This window comes from Sceloporus occidentalis, unplaced genomic scaffold (genome assembly GCF_023333645.1).
Source record: "Sceloporus occidentalis isolate IW3139 unplaced genomic scaffold, rSceOcc1.0.p SCAF_125, whole genome shotgun sequence".
NCBI classification, from domain to species: Eukaryota; Metazoa; Chordata; class Lepidosauria; order Squamata; family Phrynosomatidae; genus Sceloporus; species Sceloporus occidentalis.
Genome location: NW_028317105.1, coordinates 2,367,444 through 2,387,234, shown reverse-complemented (window position 1 = coordinate 2,387,234; position 19,791 = coordinate 2,367,444).

Below are 19,791 nucleotides of genomic sequence, written 5' to 3'. Positions count from 1 at the left end.
CCTTAAGGACAGTCCTGACTTCGCTTGTCTTCTAGAAATAGCTATTATCTTAAACTAGCTACTGGTATATTGTATATTTTAGATTACAGATGCTTACAGTTAAATAATTGGAAGGTCAGGTATGCAAGTGGCGTTTCCTCACTGTAAATCTATTAAGGGATCTCATTAAAAGCCTGTATTAAAAGCGTATATTGCAGCAGGTCCTAAATCACTCAAGCATATCATAGGGTGGCCTGTTAATTTAAAGAATGGCTAATGACACCCTGAATGTCCCAATGTCAACAGGAGCTAGCACCCCATCATGGCAATATTGTGTCAGCCACAGAAGCACCTATAAAGGCTGTTAATTGTATTTATACATATCATTATGCTTTCATTCTTAATTTCGGCATCACTGCCCTTATATTACCTTTATAAATCACCCTGTGTTTGATAAAGCTACTGATCATAACCTTTATTCAATGTAAAAATGTGTTAATGGTTAACATGCCTCTCGGTTTGTATTTTTGGCAAATTCGAGGAAAGAGATCATTCAAACTGGTTTAATTTATTTATTCACATTTGCTTTCTTCTAAGATCTTAATTAGGAACGAAAGATAAACCGTGCAAGCCGACACTCCTGTATGGGTGAAGAACATCCCTACACATGCCTTATTTATGTACATATCTGTTTGGTAATCAGATCGCTTTCTCTTCCAGCCAATGGGAACGCTTTCACTTTCTTCTTGTGGTTAAAGTTCATTATATAGGCTCTGACCTTGCTTTTCAAAATAGAATTCAATTAGAACTCACCCAGACACACAGCATTCCAGAAATTATCCATGTGTTACGAGAGCATGTTTTACAAACAAACATGGAAAAAAGAGTTCTCCAAAACCAAAACACAATCCCAACATACCACGCAACTGAGCCTGAGTTTCTTAAGTGATAGCCTCGTTGAATAGTATTCTGCAATGTTCAGATCTGAGAGTATTACAAAAATCAATTGTAATATTAACCCTATAATTACCTCAACACAATCATTCTTGGCAAAGTGATTAGAAGACTCAGTTAAGAACTAAGGGTGAACAAAACTTCACCAAGTTACTTTAGGTGTTGATCTTCTGAAAGGAATGTGGATTTGAGGAGCCAAAGGATTTGGTTTAACTTATTGGTGTGTTGAGTTTGCGTTACCAGTTTAGGTACTGAAACAATGAGGAAAAAATACATTTGTTACAATTTTTTTTTTTACAAAACTGGGAAGAAAAAAAGGAGCACATCTTATGTCATCTGAAAGCTTTAACCGTGTCCCTTTTGGCTGAAACATCTTACAACACGTTACACGCTGCTTTTAGATGCTGGTATCGCAATTTTATACACATTCTAAACCGGTCAGGTCAACATTTTGAGACTCCATGAAAAACTCCTTGATCTCCAGGAAGGCTTTTATCATCATTATTCCTATTGTCTAATATTTATAGACAATTTCAAGGGATCCATGTATAAAGTGGATATAGAGGCAAAGGTGATAATTGTTAGCCTTATTTGCATGTGCCTACCCAGAATCCCTTCTGGCTTGTCTGGTATCTGTAGATGAGTGTTTAATAATACTTCTACTACCCCTTAAATTTAAGTGGAAGGGTTTCCATCACCTTTACTCACCACAACTTATGTAATGGTATTTCTTGGCTACCCCGAGCCTCAACTATTAAGCCAGTATTGCAACCTCATGCTGATGACTCCCGTTAAGGGCAAAATGGCTGTCCATGAGCGGTGATCTGGCTATTGTACCGCTTACCCGAGTTTTGTCTAATGGCTGTCCTCTACAGCAGATAATTACTTTCAAGGGATCCATGTATAAAGTGGATATAGAGGGAAATGGTGATAATTGTTGACCTTATTTGCATGTGCCTACCCAGGATCCCTTGTGGTTGTGGCAGCACCATGAGATTACTGAGGGAAAAACAAGCCTTCTGGCTTGTCTGGTGTCTGTAGATGAGTGTTTAATAATACTTCTACTACCCCCTCATATATATATATATATATATATATATATATATATATATATATATATGAAAATGTGTGTGTAACAAACTGACAAATGAATCAGCTATTTCTACATATTCTGTATCAGGTACCCTGCAATTTTCCAGCATTGACAGCCATTGAGAAATCAGTAATTCATATTGTAATGGTTAGAACTTGTAATAGATCAATAGCCACTTAATGCCGAAGCCAAAGCACACAACTATAGTATGGATGAATAAATGTGCCATTTCCAATTGGCAATAATATTATATATAAAAGACATGCTACTTAACCTTGTGAAACCTATAGATTCATGTTTTGCATTGAGCCATGAAGAATTTTTATGACTCCTTTGATACAATTTGTTTGAACATATGCAACTATATAACACATTTTGCTCCTTTGTGTTCAAACTAATAGACATTATCAGACTTTCACTTCATTCTACAGAGCATTGTGATTTTTCTGGCTCTAATTTTCATTTAAAAAATAAATAACTAAATAAATAAATATATATTTAAATTCAAATACCGTATTTGCTCGATTATAAGACGAGGTTTTTTTCAGAGCAAATGCTCTGAAAAATACCCCTCGTCTTCTAATCGGGGTCGTCTTCTAATCAGACCTCAAATAGAGTCTGATTAGGAGACTAAGATCCAGATCCCCCGCACCGCTGCAGGGGACCTGGATCCTCCTGTCTCACCCCCCCCCCCCCCATCATACACACACTTACCGGTGCTTCCTGCTGTATTGCCGGGGCAGCGGGTTGACAACGTCCGCTGCAGCCGGAAGGAGGTGTGGCTAGCAGCGGGGGTTGTCTGCGTCCGTCGCGTAGACCTTCCCCGACTGTCAGAGATCTCTGATCTCTGACAGCCGGGGAAAGTATACGCGACGGACGCATACAAACCCCCGCTGCCAACTCCACCTCCTTCCGGCTGCAGCAGAAGGCGACGTCAACCCGCTGCCCCGGCTGGAAGCACCGGTAAGAGAGGGCTGAGAGGGGAGAGAGGGGAGAGGGGAGAGAGGAGAGAGGAGAGAGGAGAGGGGAGGGGAGGGGAGGGGGGGGAGAGAGTGTGTGTGTGTGTGTTAGTTAAATGGGGGCATAGGGCATTTCTGGAGTGGCGTTAAGGGGGCATTTAATAGAGCACTCTGCCTCCTGAAATGCCTTATACCTCCCTATATGCCACTCTGCCCCATAATATGCCTTTTAACCCCCTAAATGCCAGAGTGGCATATAGGGGTATAAGGCATTTCTGGAGGCAGAGTGCTCTATACAATGCCTTTTAACTCCCTTAATGCCACTCTGCCTCCTGAAATGCCTTATACCTCCCTATATGCCACTCTGCCCCATAATATGCATTTTAACCCCCTAAATGCCAGAATGGGATATAGGGGTATAAGGCATTTCTGGAGGCAGAGTGGCATATAGGGGGTCAAAAGGCATACCATGGGGCACAGTGGCATATAGAGGGTTAAAAGGCATATCATGGGCCACAGTGCCATATTGGTGTGGCAAGCCTGGGGGCAGATGTGCGTAACTGGGGGACAGGCTGGAAAATACAAGAAATAAAAACAAAAAAAATATTTTTCTCAATCATAGCTTTTATTAAAAAAAATTGTTTACATGAATTAACATTTACTGGTAAAACTTTTTTCCTTTAGGGTCGTCTTATATTCAGGCTTTTTCTTTTTTCCTAAGTTAATATTCAGATTTTGGGGGGTCGTCTTATAATCAGGGTCGTCTTATAATCGAGCAAATACGGTATATTTAATATATCAATTAAAGTAGATAAAACTTACATTTCCGGAAGATAAAAAAAAAGTTGTTTTAATACTGAAATAGTTAGCTTACATTTTAATGTAACTTGATTCTCATTACAATGTTCCAACAGAATAAGCGCTGCGTAAATTGTTGGCTCTATATAAATAAAAGATAATAAAAAAAATAATAATTAAAACAAACCTGTTCTTTTTTTAGAATGCTTTTCCCCAAGTTAGAGCATATTATTCTTTTTTTAGATTTAGAAACTGGAAAGAAATTACAATTAAACCAAATCCTTAATTATAAAGGAAACAATCAATAATTCTCACTGAGGCCTACATAAAATCACACTCAAGGGGCATACTGTCACGCTACCGGCAGGGAGATCCGCTGGGTCCCCCGGCCGGCAACAGCAACCACCGCGAGGCAGGGGGAGACCCTCCGCTTCGGTCCGGCAGCCGCAGCTGCCGCGAAGAAGAGGGAGACCCCCCGCTTCTGAACGGCAGCGGCAGCCGCCGCGAGGTAGGGGAAGACCCCCTGCTCCCGCACGGCAACCTCGGTCCCCGCGCAGAAGGGGGAGACCCCCCACTTCTGCACAGAAGACGCGGTCGCCGCGGAGAAGGGGGAGACCCCCCGCTTCTGCAGGGCAGGCGCAGCCGCCGCGGAGAAGGGGGAGACCCCCCGCTTCTGCAGGGCAGGCGCAGCCGCCGCGGAGAAGGGGGAGACCCCCCGCTTCTGCACAGCGGAGACAGCCGCTGCAGATGGAAGGGGAACTTACCTCTTCCACGTCGCGTTCCCAGCAGCTTCACAGGTCCAGCTCTGGTATCCGGACGCGTTCTTCTTCACGCCACCTAGTGGCGCCCGAGGAAACTGCACCTGCTTATATAGGACGATTACGCAATCGCCAACCACAAGATGGCCGCGCAGGAAGTGACGTAACGGCACTTTGAAATTTTGGCGGGAGATCTCCAATTAGTGCCTAACTTCCTGTGCCTACTTAAGAGACTTCAGTACACTAAGACCTTGCCTTCTGATGGTCGTCTATGCCCTGTGCTAGCACCCAGATAGCGTTCCTCTGCTTGATTCCTGTATTTGACCTCGGCTTGCTTGACTATTCTGATCTCTGGTATCCTGACCTCGGCTTGCTCCTCGTTTATCCTACTCTCCGGTATCCTGACCTCGGCTTGCTCCTCGTTTTTCCTGCTCTCCGGTATCCTGACCTCGGCTCTCTGGACCATCCCTGCAGTCCTACCTGACTACGGAGTCTCCTCTGTACGCTGTGCCGTGACAGAATCAGAAGGCCATCATGAGACCCGCTTCGGTAGGACAAGGGTCCACTGAGGCTCGACTTGACGAGATGGATCATCGTCTGGATCAATTTGCTCAAGCTCTTCAGACCTTGCTTCAGCGTACTGATCCTTCGCAGCAAGCACCTCAACCTGTGGCGGCTCCTACTCCACCACCGTTACCAGTGGCCACGGTTCCTGCTCACCTGCCTCCACCCCAACGCTACAATGGGGATCCAGCAACCTGTCGAGGTTTTTTGAACCAGTGTGAGATACACTTTGAACTGTCTCCTTATGCCTTCCCCACTGAACGTGCCAAGGTGGGATACGTCATCCTGATCCTCGGTTACCGTTTGTTTTGGAGGTCGATGCATCTGAGTCTGGAGTCGGGGCTGTGCTTTCACAGAGGGCTTCCTATAGTGGTCCTCTCCATCCTTGCGGGTACTTCTCCAGGAGATTCTCCCCGGCGGAGAGGAACTATGATGTGGGAAACAAGGAACTTCTGGCTGTCATCCTCGCGCTGGAGGAGTGGCGTCATCTTCTGGAGGGTGTTCCTATTCCCACGCTAATTCTGACAGATCATAAGAATCTTCAGTATATAGAGACTGCCAAGTGCCTGAATCCCCGGCAGGCCAGATGGGCCTTGTTTCTTTCCCGCTTCTCGTTTGTCCTGACCTATCGTCCAGGCTCCAAGAACGTCAAGGCGGACGCTCTCTCCCGTATGCATGTGTCCCCCGAGGAGGAGGGTCGTGCGCCCGAACCCATCATACCTGCTACCAAGGTCCTGGCTGCTCTACATACTTGTTGCCGAACTCCCTTGCTTGACCGGATCGCTGGTTTTCAAGCCCGAGCTCCAGCCTCCTTGCCAGCTGGGAGACTGTTTGTTCCCGCGCACCTCCGTACCCGTGTGCTTCGCCTGTCCCATGGGTCCAGAACCGCCGGCCACCCTGGGCTAGCACGTACCAAGGACCTTGTTTCGAGGACATTTTGGTGGCCAGAATGGACTAAGGATACTGCCCTGTTTGTCCGCTCCTGTCTCAAGTGCGCCGCCAATAAGTCCTCCAGGAGACACCCTGCCGGGTTGCTTCACCCATTGCCCCGTCCTTCAAGGCCTTGGACTCACCTTGCCATGGACTTTATAGTGGACTTGCCCAACTCTAAGGGGCATACCGTGATTCTGATGATCATTGATCGTTTTTCAAAGATGGCGCACATGATACCTTTGAGGAAACTTCCCACGGCATCAGTATTGGCGGACATATTCTTGCGGGAGATAGTCCGTCTTCATGGAGTACCCACCGAGATCGTCTCCGACCGCGGTACCCAATTTATTGCACGTTTTTGGCGCGAGTTCACGAGGGCATTGGGTGTTACACTAGCGTTTTCTTCGGCCTATCACCCACAGTCTAACGGCGCTGCAGAGAGGGCTAACCAGCACCTTGAACAATATCTGCGCATTTTCATCAACCAACATCAGGATGATTGGGTTGACCTGCTTCCTTTGGCGGAGTTTGCTCGGAACAATGCGGTACAAGAGTCTACGGGAGAGTCCGCCTTCTATTGTGTCTACGGTCTTCATCCGCAACCCTTCCCTGGAGCCTTTCCGAATTCTACTGATCCTGCTTTGGAGGAACGGCTGACTAATATACAGTCCACCTGGGCTTCGGTGCAGAGAACTCTGGAACTGGCTGGTAGACGACAGGAACTCCAAGCCAACAAGAGACGTTCCGGTACTCCTGCGTATTCTCCGGGGGACCGCGTTTGGTTGTCTACGAGATACCTACGGCTCCGCGTGCCCAGCATGAAGCTGGCACCGCGTTTCATCGGTCCCTTTTCGATCGTCCGTCGGGTGAATCCTGTTGCCTACGAACTTTCTCTGCCTAGGACACTCCGTATCCCTCGAGTCTTTCATGTCTCCCTATTGAAGCCACTGGTCTGCAACCGTTTTTCTACTAGACCCCCTGTCGCGGGGACTTCAGGGCATATTCCTCAAGCCATCCTGGACTGTCGCAGACAACAAGGGAGTCTTCAGTATCTTGTTCATTGGAGAGGACATGGCCCAGAGGATCGTTCCTGGGTTCCTGAAGCTCGCTTCCACACCCCTCATCTCGTGCGTGCATTCCATGCTAAGAGGCAGCGTGGTTCGGGCAGGGGTCGTCCTGAGGTCGCCCCTTTAAGGAGGGGTACTGTCACGCTACCGGCAGGGAGATCCGCTGGGTCCCCCGGCCGGCAACAGCAACCACCGCGAGGCAGGGGGAGACCCTCCGCTTCGGTCCGGCAGCCGCAGCTGCCGCGAAGAAGAGGGAGACCCCCCGCTTCTGAACGGCAGCGGCAGCCGCCGCGAGGTAGGGGAAGACCCCCTGCTCCCGCACGGCAACCTCGGTCCCCGCGCAGAAGGGGGAGACCCCCCACTTCTGCACAGAAGACGCGGTCGCCGCGGAGAAGGGGGAGACCCCCCGCTTCTGCAGGGCAGGCGCAGCCGCCGCGGAGAAGGGGGAGACCCCCCGCTTCTGCAGGGCAGGCGCAGCCGCCGCGGAGAAGGGGGAGACCCCCCGCTTCTGCACAGCGGAGACAGCCGCTGCAGATGGAAGGGGAACTTACCTCTTCCACGTCGCGTTCCCAGCAGCTTCACAGGTCCAGCTCTGGTATCCGGACGCGTTCTTCTTCACGCCACCTAGTGGCGCCCGAGGAAACTGCACCTGCTTATATAGGACGATTACGCAATCGCCAACCACAAGATGGCCGCGCAGGAAGTGACGTAACGGCACTTTGAAATTTTGGCGGGAGATCTCCAATTAGTGCCTAACTTCCTGTGCCTACTTAAGAGACTTCAGTACACTAAGACCTTGCCTTCTGATGGTCGTCTATGCCCTGTGCTAGCACCCAGATAGCGTTCCTCTGCTTGATTCCTGTATTTGACCTCGGCTTGCTTGACTATTCTGATCTCTGGTATCCTGACCTCGGCTTGCTCCTCGTTTATCCTACTCTCCGGTATCCTGACCTCGGCTTGCTCCTCGTTTTTCCTGCTCTCCGGTATCCTGACCTCGGCTCTCTGGACCATCCCTGCAGTCCTACCTGACTACGGAGTCTCCTCTGTACGCTGTGCCGTGACACATACATTCAAAAAAGCTCCCTTTGCCTGCATGTGTGAAGCAGGTTGTATTCTTTGCAGTGCTTATTATTATTATTATTTTTTATTTCTATAGCGCCAACAATTTCCGCAGCGCTTCTTACAGTCCATACATTCAAAAGGTCTGACAAAACTAGACTAACCGATACATTAGCTGAGGAGGACCTGACTCACATGATTACAATCTAGACGGAATGTGATTTTTTTTCTTATTTCCAATCATTTTTTTTTTTTTTTTAAAAAGGTATATACGCATGTTTCTAAGAGGTCTACCCTTTACAGTACAGTTTGATGCCAGAATAACAGTGGAACTTGATCACTGCACGTAGAATTTTGTCAACTCTACATTTGAAAAGATCCGTTTATTACCTAACAACGAGTAAATGTTATTTCTTTCCAATTGAGTAGATTGATTTCAGCAGCATTTTAGCAAAATTTACTAAACAGCAGAAGTGAGAAATAAGCCTGCCAAGGTGTGTTGAAAGAACCTCACGTGATACCTGAAGAAGAGCACTTTGATGTAATTGGAACTCAGGAAGGTATGTGCTCACATTACATACTGATATAACCCGCCGTATAGGTACTATGGCTAACATCCAATAAACCCTAACAATTAGTCAACGGGTATGCCACATCGAGTTTGTAGAGCTGGCCAAAGGCTAGCAGTTCCAAGCCCAAGAGCAAAGCCTAATAAAACATATAATAATCCAGCTTGAGTACAAACACTAATGTTCCCCTGTAGTTATACCTGGGAAACCATGCTGGGAGGTGAGCATAGAGCACACATTACAAAAGGGAAGTATAATTTGAAATAAGAGAACTGTTAGGACAAGAAGTCATAATCCTAAACTAGAGAGCAAGAGACATGGATGTAGTGTAAGGGTGTTTATATTTGGAACAGCCTTCCAGGAGAAGTGGTAGAGGTTGAGGTATCCAGAATATAGGACAATACCAAGGGTCAGGTAAAGTATTTACAGCAGAAATAATAGACAGACTCGATGGGGTGAATGGTTCCTACGTTCTACCAAATTCTATGTTCTAAAAGAAAAAAAGGTAGCAACCTAAAATGTTAAAATCAGAGCTACAGGGTTGTAATCACCAGCCAAGGACTTTTGGAAAACCTTTTGTCTTTTAAGACTTCGAAGTGAGGAAAGTATCCACAGCAAATTGACAAAAGAGAGCCAACGTGAATCAATAAGGCCACAGCATCATCATAAAATGTACACCTTGATGTTTAGTAAAGAGATACATTTTTTTACTGTTTATCTTTTCTGGATCATAGCCTCGCCTCATAATTTATTTATGCCAATGAATCTAGTAGCGCTGAGAGATCTAAATAACGTGTTACGTTGTGGACAAAACACACCCTTCTTTCACTTGCCTGCTTTCTATCCATGACTGAGACCCAATCACCCCTGACACCCCTGACACATTCATAGAGTAGCACTTAATTCCAGAGCCTCACTTACTTACATCACACAATATATTTTATGTATGGCATTTCCTCTTATGTTTAGACATTCAGATGTCGGGGTTTATATGATGGGGTTTTCCAAATCCAAACAGTGATGATTTACCTTGGGTGCTACACTATGCCTGGCCCCTGCTGTCCCCTGCACCTACCAGGGTATGATGTCATGTTCTGATGCGCCATCTCTTACAGACGTATGGCACCAGATTCAGCGTACCAGGATGGCACAGTTTACCTGGAATACTTCAAGAGATCAGAGGTCTACATTGTAAGCACCCCATTCAGAAGTGACAGCCCGGGGCGCTTGATCACCCAAAAGGGAGATCTGGTCCTGGTTTTAAGGGGCTAGGCCAAAATACGCTGCTGGGGTTAATTATTCATGGTTTAGGCCCGCAGTGCGATTCATTGTTCTTTTCCATGTATGCCTAAGAGACAAACAATTTTAAAACTGTATCTTCAGTCAATAGGCCATCGTCAGTAGAGAGGGAAATCACCACTTCTGCATTGTGGAGTCACAGTGGGTTTCAGCTGAGTCATTTATTGTACATTTAAATGTATTTTTGATCTAGAGGTATAGATCTTTTACCGAAGCAAGAAATGAGTAATGAAAACAAGGTAACCAAGCTTAACGTTTATTGAATTAAATTAAACATGACTCGGGCACTATATATGTTAACATACAGCGAAAACGACATGAAATAAAAACACAAGAGACATGAGGTCGTTGGAAAAAGTGTAAGGCCACAGTGCTTTATTAACTGTGACAAGTTCAAGAAAATATATTAAATATTAATAAAACAAGAGATAGGTTATGCATTAATAACATGTAAAAACCATAACCAAACAACATCTTGTAGGGATATCCCGCCAAATTCCAAACGGAGACCGTTGGGTCGGAACACCCTACCCTTCGAAAGTTCCCCCAGGGACTGAACCCGTGGAGAAAACCAGTTAAACATGAATGTTGGCATAACAACCAATCGTAAATTCAGCATACCTATCTCAAAATACTGCCGTACACCACATACAGGTAGAACAGAAAAAATTGGGGAGGGAGGGCGGGAAATACTTTGGTTTGTCACTCTGATTAACAGAATTTCTGATCAGTGGCGGGAAAAAGGGTCCCCTAAATAGCCACCAAAAAACCCCACCCCTAAGAGGATATGGGACCCCATAGGATGTCCCTTACATGACCCTTAAAAACCTGGCCAGCACGCTTCTAGTTAAATATAGGCCCAGTCATGCAGCCCTTCCTCTTATTATCCAGGGCTTGTCTTGACTCGGGCACTATATATGTTAACATACAGCGAAAACGACATGAAATAAAAACACAAGAGACATGAGGTCGTTGGAAAAAGTGTAAGGCCACAGTGCTTTATTAACTGTGACAAGTTCAAGAAAATATATTAAATATTAATAAAACAAGAGATAGGTTATGCATTAATAACATGTAAAAACCATAACCAAACAACATCTTGTAGGGATATCCCGCCAAATTCCAAACGGAGACCGTTGGGTCGGAACACCCTACCCTTCGAAAGTTCCCCCAGGGACTGAACCCGTGGAGAAAACCAGTTAAACATGAATGTTGGCATAACAACCAATCGTAAATTCAGCATACCTATCTCAAAATACTGCCAAAATCTACGCGTTTGACCGACTTAAACGCGGAGATTCCTCCACAAATCAATGGCACGTTCAATTCCCGAAGTGACCTCCAGACACCACAGATCAGCTCCCAAATCACTCAGGTGAACTCCATCGTCCCGGAAAAACGCCGGGGAGTCGGTTGTAATATCCGGGTGGGAAATAACCAGCCCACCTTGCAAAACCATGAAACGAGCAATAGCTCTATTAACGTTGAGACGAGCCCTATTGATGCCAGCCAACGACCTCGCACCCCTCCAAAACAGCCTAGGAACGATCGCGGACCATAAAATAATAACGCCGGGCATGGAAGCCTGAAAACGGACGATGTCGCACTTAATGTCTTTCTTGAGGCGCCGCAACGGCACATAACACAAGTCATTGCCGCCCGCGTGGAGGACCAAAATCTGGGGCGGCCTGTCAAGCCTGATAGCACGCTCCAATTCGTGGGCGACCCCTTCCCAGCGAAGGCCCCGCACTCCCATCCAGTGAACCTCTACCTCAGGCGAAGGAAAACCTAATTGACGACCCGAACGGCGAAGCGCCGCTCTACGCTCGGCCCAAAAAACGTAGGAGTGGCCGACTATCCATACCAAACATCTCCTGCAGGCTAAAGAAGAGAAAATACAAAAGTAAACAGTCAAACAATATCGAAAACAACAGGCAGGAAACCAAAGCATAGTGCAAAAACCACGCCACGACAAGAAGCGACGAAGAAAAGAACATACATGAAAACATCATGCAGCCGAGAGATATATATATACCTCACCTTTCATATTTCCTATTTTTTTTTTTTTTGAGTATTATTTATCTATATTTATTTTTATTTTTTTTTTTTTATTATTATTTTTTTTTTTTTTTTTTTTTAACCTATTGCTTTTCTGTATTGTTTTTTATTTTTTTTTTATTGTTTTGTTTTATCTTAGTATTTTTTTTTTTTTTTTTTTTATATCAAAAGAGGGTGAATATAAGATTTAAAGCGGGCGGATTCCCAATGCCCGATTCTCTTGATAACGGAATCACACAGGCCCCATCTAGCAGCCTGCGTCGCCGCCCCAATGCGAAAAGAATGAGAACAATACTCATGAGGCGGAAGAAACAAAACAGACAGGCAGCGCCGAAACACGGCAACAAATTGAAAACGGGAAAGGCAAGAACCATCCCCATGGAGCAGCAACGGCCCAGCGCCTTGAGGCCTAATTGCCAAGTAGTTCTGTAAACAAAACAGCGGGCAGAGAGCACTGCCATCGAAACGCGCCAAATGTACCATAAAACCTTTACCGCATCTGTCCGTTTTGGAATGACAAATACGTATGGAAAGGACGTCAGCAGACAAAAACACATCGCAGTAGCGCAATCCCCCGGGGCAATGTCTGCTTGGGGAAACCAATTCAGAGATGCGAAAAGCCCCGAAAAAAGCAAGCGTAAAACTAAGCCGGAAAAGCGTACTTTCATAAGCAGAGGAGCAAACTGTAGGGAGAACAGAAAATAAACGCTCCAACAAATCCATCGTAACAGGGCGACGAGTATCACGCTGAAGGCAGCCCTTTTTGTAACCTTTCAAGGCCTGTCGAACTAGAAAACATTTCGTGAGGTCAGTGGACCCCGTAAGCTTAAAATAAAACGCCAAGGCAGCCATCTTACGAGCAATACACGCCCCGGACACCCCAGACGAATAAGCGTCGCCCAAGAACCAGAGCAGTACAGCTAACTTCTCCCCATCCGACCCCGGGTTGCCGGCTGCAGCCAACTTAGCGGACCATTCTTCCCAAATCCTACAATAAGCGGTCCACGTGGAATCAGCCACGGAGCGTCGAATTAGGGCCATCGCACCACCGCTCCCAAATCCCAAAGCTCCGCTGGGCATTCCAAGCCCTCCGGATCCGCCGCGGGGGCCAGCAACCGGAAGCGCTCCAGCTGAAACCGAGACAAAGAATCCGCAATTTCATTCTCAATACCGGGTAGATGGTGAGCCCTAACGTATAAATTAAACCGTAAACAAAGAAAAACTAAATTACGCAACAACCGAACAACCGGAGGAGAAGACGCAGTCACATTGTTGATGGCTTGAACCACACTCAAATTGTCGCAATAAAAACGCACCTTTTTGTTACGCAACAAGTCGCCCCAAATGTAAACAGAGACCACTATCGGGAAAAGCTCCAAAAAGGTCAAGTTCCTGGTCAACCCTTCGTCATGCCACCCTTGGGGCCAAGCCCCCAAACTCCAGTGCCCTTGGAAATACGCGCCATAACCAGAGGAACCGGCCGCATCTGTCCACAGGCACAGATCCGAGTTAGAAACCTCCCTATCCAACCACAATGTTTGACCATTAAAATCGCGAAGAAAAACATCCCACACCTTAAGGTCATCCCTATGATCAGCAGTCACCCTGATAAAATGGTGGGGGGCACGTACCCCAGCCGTTGCTAATGACAAACGCCGAGAAAAAACACGACCCATAGGAATGATCCGACATGCGAAATTCAACTTACCAAGGAGTGATTGCAACTCCTTCAGGGTGACCTTCTTTCTCGAAACAACCGACTGCACCGTAGACCTCAAATCAACAACCTTGTCTAAAGGGAGACGGCAGCACATGTCTCCTGAGTCGATCTCAATACCCAGGAATTTGATAACTTCCGAAGGACCCTCAGTCTTCTCAGGCGCCAAGGGGACCCCAAAAGAAGCCATGACACGCTGCGTAGTCTGTAAAAGAACCTGACAAACCCAAGAGTGTGGAGGGCCAATGCATAAAAAATCATCCAAATAATGGATCAAGGAGGGAATCCCAGATTCCGTCCTGATGACCCACTCCAGGAAGCAACTGAAAGTTTCAAAGTATGAGCAAGAAATGGAGCAGCCCATGGGGAGACAACGGTCCACATAAAACTGACCGTCCCACTTAAAACCCAACAACCTAAAACTATCCGGATGAACCGGAAGAAGCCGGAAAGCAGCCTCAACGTCAGTCTTCGCCATCAGGGTACCAGCGCCATATGAACGAACCCAATGCAGAGCCCGATCGAAGGGCGTGTAGGAAACCGTGCAATACTCCCTGTCAATCCCATCGTTAACGGAAAAACCTTTCGGATAGGACAAGTGGTGTATTAACCGAAACTTGCCCTCCTCTTTTTTGGGAACAACACCCAAAGGAGAGACAATTAAATCAGAGAACGGGGGAAACCGAAACGGACCTGCTATCCTCCCTAAATCAACCTCTTTCCGTAATTTCTCAGAGACCACAACTGGAAAAGCCAACGCAGATTGCAAATTTTTAACATCAACCGAACCCCGTTGAACCTGACACGGAATACGGAAACCCTCCGTAAAACCAAACCACAACAATTCGGCCGCCGCCACGTCCTCATAACGCTGAAGCCACGGTAGCATCGCGTGAGCGTTCACCGGGGTTGTCCCCTTTTGGAACAGCACTTGTGGCTGAGGCGGACTTAGCCTTTTTAAAGCACTTAACGGACGCCTGGGAACCTCCACAGACAGAACACTCGTGTTTATATCTGCAAGAAGCGCCCCAGCGACACACGCCTTGGTTGAACTGCCAACAACAGCCTTTTTTATTACCCGCCGGGGATGCGGCTGCCGAAGCACCCCCGGCAGCCCCTGAAAAGGGGGTACCAGCGGACCTGACTGGAGCTGTAACACGGAGCCACAAGGCAATATCCTTGTGGTCCCAACAAATATTCCGCCGGACAGCCATACGCTGCCGGAATTGTTCGTCGTACCGCAGCCACGCCAAACCTCCGTATACTCTATAAGCTTCCCCTATGCTATCCATATAGCAAAATAAACCCGAACAATGTTCTGGGGTCTTCTCGCCAATAACACTCGCTAATATAGCAAAAGCCTGTAACCAGTTGGTAAACGTGCGAGGAATGAGGCGATAGCGCCTCTTCTCCTCCTCCTCCTTTTTACTGTCATCCTTGGAGCCCCTGTCCAAATTAAATTTCTCCAGGGGAAGAAGGGAAAATATCTCAATATACTCGCCCTTCCATATGCGCTCTCTCACCTCCTGCTTTAAGTGTGCCCCAAGTGGACCTTCGAAACACACGTAAACCTCCCCACGCGCCGAATCACCAACCTTTTCAGACTTATCAGAATTTTTCTCTGCAGCCTTTGCCACTGACGGCGCATCTGCGGCAGGTAAAGTCACAGGTGGAACAGACACCGCGCTGGCCGCCGAACCCACGGGGGCAGGTACAGCGCCAGCAGACTGTGGAGAATAACCACTCCAAACCGCCTGCGGGCACGAAGTACCCGCTCTGACCCTATCCTCACATTGCTGCAAAAATGACCGAAACCCGGAAAACAAATCCAAAAAAGGCGAATTGGAAAACTGAGGCAAAGGAGGAAGCGCAGCGCCCGAAACAGGAGGATCACCCAAAACCACGGAAGGCAAAGGTAAAGAGTTAAGTGTAGGAGGGTGTTGTGCAATAGGACCAGGATCCTGAATATGCTCACCAGAACTGCCAGGTTGCAGGGGAGCCAATCCAGACGAGCCAAGATGTTCTGCAGCAGCAAGGGCATCCGGAGCGGAACTGTCGTCAGGAAACAGAACCGGAGACAAACCAGACCCCCGTGGAGACGAATCCCGAAGATCCTCAGCCGCACCAGTCACAGGAAACGCTCCGGGGGCCCCACGAGAGCGTGAAACGGCTGTAAAATCCCGGGAGACACCAACAAAATGGCCGCCCGCGTCGTCCTCACCCCGGCGCACGGCTGACGTCACAGCCCGCGACGACCTCTGCCGGACACGTGAGACCCGAGGCATGGCAGCCGCCATGTTGAAGGGAGAAGAACTGCCGGGAGCCGGAACCACCACGGAGGACACTGGACGCCGGGAACGAGAAACGGATGGAGCAGGCAGAAGTCCTGAAGCAGAGGGACGCTGAGGGGTAGGTGGTACCGCGTCCAACGAATCGTCGTCTGAATCCGGAGCCGCTGTGGGTTCAGGCGGGCAGGGGATCGCAGGAGACCGCCTTGCATTCTTGCTACGGCCGGCCGAAGACCTCCTGCGGGAACCTTCCGGATTCGGAGCCCTGGCAGCCCCAGGAGAAGCAGAAGTACGAGGCCGTCTGGCAGGCCTCCTGGAAACCTCCGGGCTAAGCCTGGACGGGGGCCTACTCCTGCGGGCCCCCGCAGAAGTAGAAGGACCGGACGGCATCTCAGGAACTAACGCTGCAAATTTTTCTTGCAGCCAAGAGCCACCATTAGCCACCGCAGCAGCCCTGATGGCAGCCAGCATGTTTTCCATGGCCTGATCAGACATGACAAGGTAAGTAGCAAATGGATGGTACAGAGAAGTCTGAAATACTTTGGTTTGTCACTCTGATTAACAGAATTTCTGATCAGTGGCGGGAAAAAGGGTCCCCTAAATAGCCACCAAAAAACCCCACCCCTAAGAGGATATGGGACCCCATAGGATGTCCCTTACATGACCCTTAAAAACCTGGCCAGCACGCTTCTAGTTAAATATAGGCCCAGTCATGCAGCCCTTCCTCTTATTATCCAGGGCTTGTCTGGGCTCAGGAAGCAGGAATCGTTTTATAAAAGCAAGTTGAATATGAACCACTTATATGTAGAGTGAATTAAACCAGTCTTTATAAGTGGCTAAATTGGAGCCAATTCAATTCAAGGATTGGCAGTCCGCCAGATAACTGAGGTATGCTTTTATGTATAAAGATAAAGCAACAATTGATAATAAGATTCTTTTACAGAAACCAGAAACTAATTGCCATTCACTAGGAATGGAACTATAGGAAACCATGAGATGGACATGAAGGTTGGGACAACTGGTGCACTCCATTCTCTGTAGATCATGAGGGATCTTTAGGTCTCTTAGGAAGATATATGGGACAAGCATAGGCAGGAATATCTGGCTCCCTCGCCTATGGGTGCAGATTGTGGTCAAAGAGGGCAGAATGGGAAAGAGCTGAATGTTGAATGGGGAAGACACAGAATCAAGTAAAAGAGACTCAAGGAAGGAGTAGAACATCAGAGCCATATTATAAACTAGAAATGTTAGGTGTGTCTTTGGGGCCATAGTTTCTGGCTCCCTCTTCTTCCTTCTTTCCCTGCCTAGAAGTCTCAGAGGGTTTTAACAGTCTTAATAGTTTGAAGTTCAAAAATTAGGGAAACTGAAAAATATATATCTAAAGGGCTCCAAAGGCATTTCTGCATCAATGGCCCAATATTATCTATTCCTCCCCACTAAAAGTCAATGTTACTATAAATATAGCAAAAGTAATTTCAGTAATTTGCCAAAAAAAACAAATATTTTTTTTAAACCAGTGTCACATTCTTTCCTTACTTGTTACCTAACTACATTTCTAAAACCGAGTCTGGACGCTTTCCAGTTACACAATTAAACTCCCAGCAGGTTAGTTACAGACAACCAGTGGCTCCTGTGAAACATGAACACTGCGACATCAGAGCGACGGATCTGTGGATAATACGCAGATATATTCGGCTTGCACCCAAGAGATCTGCTCTTTCGCATGTGAAGAAAAACATTCAAAATCTGAAAGGAGCCAAAAAAAGATTATGTTTAAGCAGTAGTAAAAATAATGTAATTTTGGTGGAAAAGAAGAGAAAGTGTCATGGAGGACTTTCTGTGTAGTTGAAAGGTCACAGACTGATAATTTAACATAAAAATGCCCCATTTTGAAAAAAAAAATGATATTCTGTTATGTGTAGGAATCAACCCATTGTTAAATTGACCAAATGTACTGAAACTTTTCTGATTTCAGTAACTGTAATTACCAACTTTTATGGGCATACATACATGTAGTAATAAGTACATCAACTTTATTTTTGTTCATTCCCTTCATTAACCCTTCAAGGCTAAGAAAAACATTCCTTATTTCTCTAACCGTTAAAATGTGTGATTCGTTAATTTGAAACGGATATGATTTATTGTGCAGTTTAAATTGGGCAACATTTAGTTGCATATACTAAGCGTTACAAAGCAGACAGCAGAAATTAATGAGGAAGGAAGTCTTCATAAAGACGCTATGTGGGTCCCTGACTAATCCACCATTAAGTAAAAAATGCCAATGGAGGAAATGTAAAGGAATTCTTATTGTATGATGTAAATGCCCCCTTCCTTTTAAGAAACTCTTTTTTTAATTTAAATAGTGCCCCTGCTGAAAAGATTTCTGGTATCATCTCAAAACTAAGTCTTTTACAGTGTATACATTTTTTTTAGCAAAAGCTAAATAGGAATAGGCAGAATAAATATTAACTATGGCATTTTTTGGTGTTCCCAAATAACAATTTTCTCTTGTCAACAAACTGATTGTATTTTGGCATTGAAATTAGTTGTTCAAGGTGTCTTGATCAATGATGGTTCAAAGTATTATTCTTCCAAGATTAGAGATGCAGAAGCTAATTTTGTAGTGTTTGGGACACCAAAATTAGCTTGGTGATTAATTATACCTTCAAACATATATTACTTGATTGCAGATACACTGATCTTCCATTAAGTTTGCATGATTTGAATGCTCAGAATTGTTTAACGCCTAAAAGCTTCATTGATTCATTGATTTTTTTCATGTGTAAAGGACAGTTTTAGGTCCATCTAAACAAAAAAAACCTCTGAGGCTATTTGAAGGGAGGACAGTTTTTAAATAAACCATTTAATGACAAAACATGTCTGTTGCTGCCCTCTTGTGGTACAGTGAGAACTATGCATCTAATGCTGACAATCTCTGCAACATCTAGCAAATTTAGAGAATTTAACTATTAAAATGTAATTTTCTAAAGTAAAAAACATTAGAAGTATATCATTACATACGTAATATACACTACAAGCACTAAGCATGAAATAAACCTAATGCATTTGCAAATGGCGCAATTCCCCTCCACCCTAAAAAAGGAACTTTTTCCGAATGGAGTAATTTTGCTTCTTCTTTTATTATTACTGCTATGTAAAAAATTATAGACCATGTTGATCTATAGGGCAATGAAACATTTTTTGTTTTTTTTGTTTTGTTAATATATTACTAAAGCATCAGCTATAAGTAAAGCAAAATAAAATGGGTCACAAAATATCCGCTTTAGTTCACAATTTCCACAAATCTTAAAACAGATTGTACAAAAAAAAAAGCAAATACATAGACATGTGTATATTTTTTTAGATTGTATAGAAGTAAATCCACTGTGTATGGAAGAAACAGGCTCAGCTTGTCCCAGCAAGTCTTTTCTCTATGGATCCCTTTAAATCTCGGCCCTCCTCTGGGAGAAAGACAAACATATTCCTTTAACCAGGCAGCAACTGACTCATAACCTGAATGGTGATAATGAATTACTAAGCCTAGAAAAAAGATGTTTGTTTGGAGTTAGCTTTAACATGCTTGACATTGATTTCTGCATGTTTCATATCAATATAAGTAAGATGCTATATTAAAACTAGGTTTCAATTTACTTGCAATGGCTGATAAAATTTTGATGACATATCTTATTTCTATTG